Source organism: Gavialis gangeticus, unplaced genomic scaffold (assembly GCF_001723915.1).
Source record: "Gavialis gangeticus isolate Ggan-Ray unplaced genomic scaffold, GavGan_comp1, whole genome shotgun sequence".
In the NCBI taxonomy this organism is placed as follows: Eukaryota; Metazoa; Chordata; order Crocodylia; family Gavialidae; genus Gavialis; species Gavialis gangeticus.
The window spans coordinates 1,556,497-1,560,084 of record NW_017729033.1 but is presented as its reverse complement, the minus strand read 5'-3'; positions in this window follow the sequence as shown (position 1 = coordinate 1,560,084).

The following is a 3,588-nucleotide window of genomic DNA, read 5'->3' as shown; positions in this document are numbered from 1 at the left end:
TGGAGGAGTAACTGTAGGATGCTGATATGAAGGTGGAATGGTGATGAGAGATCTTTCTATCAAGGCTTAGGTTTTCTTCCTATAACCTTTGAGAGCCAGGGACAGAGCTGTGCATGTGGATGGATGCAAGAGGTGGGTACTTAACTGTTCAAAAGGTTCAGCCAGAGAGGAGCCCTCTGCAGAATAAAGCAGCTATTTGAGGTCATGGAGTGAGGGATGCATTGTGCTTCTCCTTGGAGTCTAGGAGCTGCTTGTGTGAAATATATATGCTTATGTAGGGCATTTAAGATTACTGCACATGTCATTCTGTCTGCTAGTGCAAGGATTTAATCATACTTGACATGTGCATGTTATCAGTTGCATCTGATGTCTGTTTGTATGGCAGGTAGTGCCGTGCTCCCCATGTAATATTTGTTTTGATGGTGGTGGGTTGCTTCTGACAGTTGTGCTTCATGGTGGGAAGAAGGTTCCAAAATGCATGGCCAAGAATGTAGAGAGGTTTCAACTTCCTGCTGTTTGAACAACGCACCAAGATGCACTTTGTGAGCCGTCAGCAGATGCTCACACAACCTCGTTGAACAGTAATGTCACTGCACATTTAGACTTGGCTTGTTTTGTAAGGATGCAGTGATTGGAATATTAACATTTCAGAATCCTTTATATGCGAGTAGTTGAAAGCTGCCTATGTTAAGATGGGTGTCTGTGTGTGTCTGTCCTTACCTGATTTTTATTGAGAGAGACGGTCTGCAAAACATCGCAATATGCAATAGAACAACGTTCCCCAAAAATGAAATGAGAACTTGTGCAGTTTCTGGTGCTGCCCTTACGTCAAACAAGAAGTTGGAGCATTGGTTCTCAGCCTTGTTAGACTTCAGACCCCCTTCAGAAAAAAGCAGCTCTTAGCTTTTACTCATTTCTTGTCTAGAGAAAAATGCTGGAGCAATTCTTCCGTTGCAAAAAAACTCATTCCGACTGTTTTTTGTCTTCATTTATGATGCTATGGATCCTTATTTGACACTTCTTGGTTTATCTCATGAATCGTGTAGATGTTTGAACATCTAAGTACTGATACTGTATGGCAGCACCCTGAAATGCATCTCGTAGCACCCCAGGGTGCTGTGGCACCATGGTTGATATTTGCTGGGTTAGGCAAACTTTTGTTTAGGGTAGTTTTAGATGGAGGCAATCCTGCCTCAAGCAGGGGTTGGACTAATGTGACCTCCTGAGGGCCCTTCTGGTTCTACTCTTCCATGATTCAAAAAGGCAACGAAAACTTAGACTAGCACAGTAGCGTGCTTAGAGTACCTGAGCCCATTGCTTCCTTACAATCCCTCCTGTTAAATGTTGTGGTGGAATGCAACTTTAATGCTTATAGACATCGGCACTAGTCACACTTCAGGGCTCTGTGGTACAGCTTCATCATTCAGCTTTTAAACCTACTGGAAAGTCCTATACCAGTTTGTATCTGGTACAGCGTTTAGTGGGCTCACTGGTTTGCTGGCATCCACAGGGTGTCCCTAACAGACTGGCTCAGTGGACATTAGCCTGTGGCACATTTAATGGAGATATGGGCTAGCTCCCCATTGTAACTGCAGGCTGTTGCACCTCTCTGAACTTTGCATGTCTAAAGACTAGTAGCTTTCCAGTTGTGCCCCTTAATTTGTTTGCCGCTATACCTACTTGTATACCTGTATGGAGTTACTGGTGGATTGATGAGTTAAACCAAGCCCCTTTCCAGAGGCTGGTGAAGTTCAGCATCTCCGTATGGGACTGTGGTATAGTAGCATTAGGCACAACCAGTAATCAGTGAAGAATGAGACGCCTGCTCGTGAACTCCTCGTGAGCTGCTCTTGCAAAGGATGACACTTGGCTGTGCATGGTCATTGGCAGTCAGTTGATATCTGGTTATAATGACCTTGCAGCAGGCAGCCAACCCAGATGGCCGGCAGAATGGTATTGTTACCAGTGGGAGGTCCTGGCAGATGCCCAACAGGATGTGGGTGCGACTGCTTTGCTGTGGGTAAGTTCATCCCACATTGGGGAAAAAAGACTTCCAAATTGGGTTCACTAATGCACGTTAAAAAGCCATCTGAATTGCAGCAACACACTTTAGGCCTTTGCCCGTCTCCACTGACACTCTCTTTTTTTTAATTGTATGTAAGCCCCTGTAACAGGGAACGCTAGCATAACCAGTGGTTCAAGTCGCCCCTAGCATTTTAAGCAGGGGAAGAGAACATAATGCTTAGAGCAGAAGACTACAATTCAATGGGCTTGGGCCCACGTACAAGTGAGTTACTCCAAAATAATGTGGGGGTGCGTGAATTTGAAAGCAGAATAGCTGTTTTGTATTAACTCCATGTGTGTGCGCGCTCACGGAGCAAAAGTAGTTTTGTGGATTAGCTTAATTCACTCCAAGTAGAGGAGGAATGATCCATAGTTATCCTTTGCACTCTTCAAAGAGAGGTAGTCAATTGTGTTAGTCTGAAGCTACCCAGCCCTGCTGCTTCCTGGCATTTTAGACAAACTCTGAACGTGTGTGTGTGTGTAATTTTTGTTCTGTATACAAGTGCCTGGCCTACTAGGGTCTGGGTCTATATGACTAGCACTCCAAGGTAATTAAATAATGATGACCTGTAAAGCTCCATCATGAAAAACATTTTACTAGGGAAAAAGTGATCTTGTGACTCTAATTCCTAAAATGGATTCACACTGCTATGTGCCACTTTGTTCTGTTTTTATAAGCGTACTCCATCCCCAGAGCTGATAATTGCCCCAATTCATACTGGTGTGTCCAATATCCTAGTATTAAGTTACACTAGCTGCTTATGTATTGTGTAACCCCCAGATATGTATAGAAGACCTCTAGAATTTACCTTATGTTGCATTGCATTTTATCTTGTGTGTACTTGCAGTAGTTAGCTTGTTGTGCTTTTTGTCTGCTATTTCTCTGTAACAAAACCTCATACACTGGAGCAGTCTCTGATAGAAATGACTGCTGAAGAAATTCTGCGCTTATGAGGTTGGGCATCCCTGGTATTGAAGGTTACAAAAAACTTCACCTGCACAGGCAAAGTGGTGTGGCAGGGGATAGGATTACATTTAGGATGGACCCATTGGCTGCATTGGGATTGGAGCAAATGGTGGAGAAGTCTGGATATGTCGTATTCTCTCTCCCTCGGCATTCATGCTCTTCCTTTGTTGGAGACTGGCCTACTTGCACGATGACAGGCCCACCAGGAACTACAAGCCTCTTCTGGCTAAAGGAAGGCCACTACGTTTACAGCCCCTGATTTGCAGAAGACCACAAAAGACGAAACAGGAATGAGAGTGAAGGTTACAGGCTAATAACAAGGGTGCCAGGTGAAGAAGACACATGCCTGCTGCTCCCTGAAGGCATCTCAGAAACCATTCAAATGCTGTCCAGTGACAATCTGCTTGGAGATGTGCATGGACAAGAAGCCACATGGCAGCTGTGTAGTTTCCCAGGCCGCCTCTAGACAGCATGGATACTGGGCTGGGTCAGACCATCTAGTAGGTGGTAGTTCTTATAGTTTCTAGGGTCGGAAGGGACCTGAGCAGATCATCTAG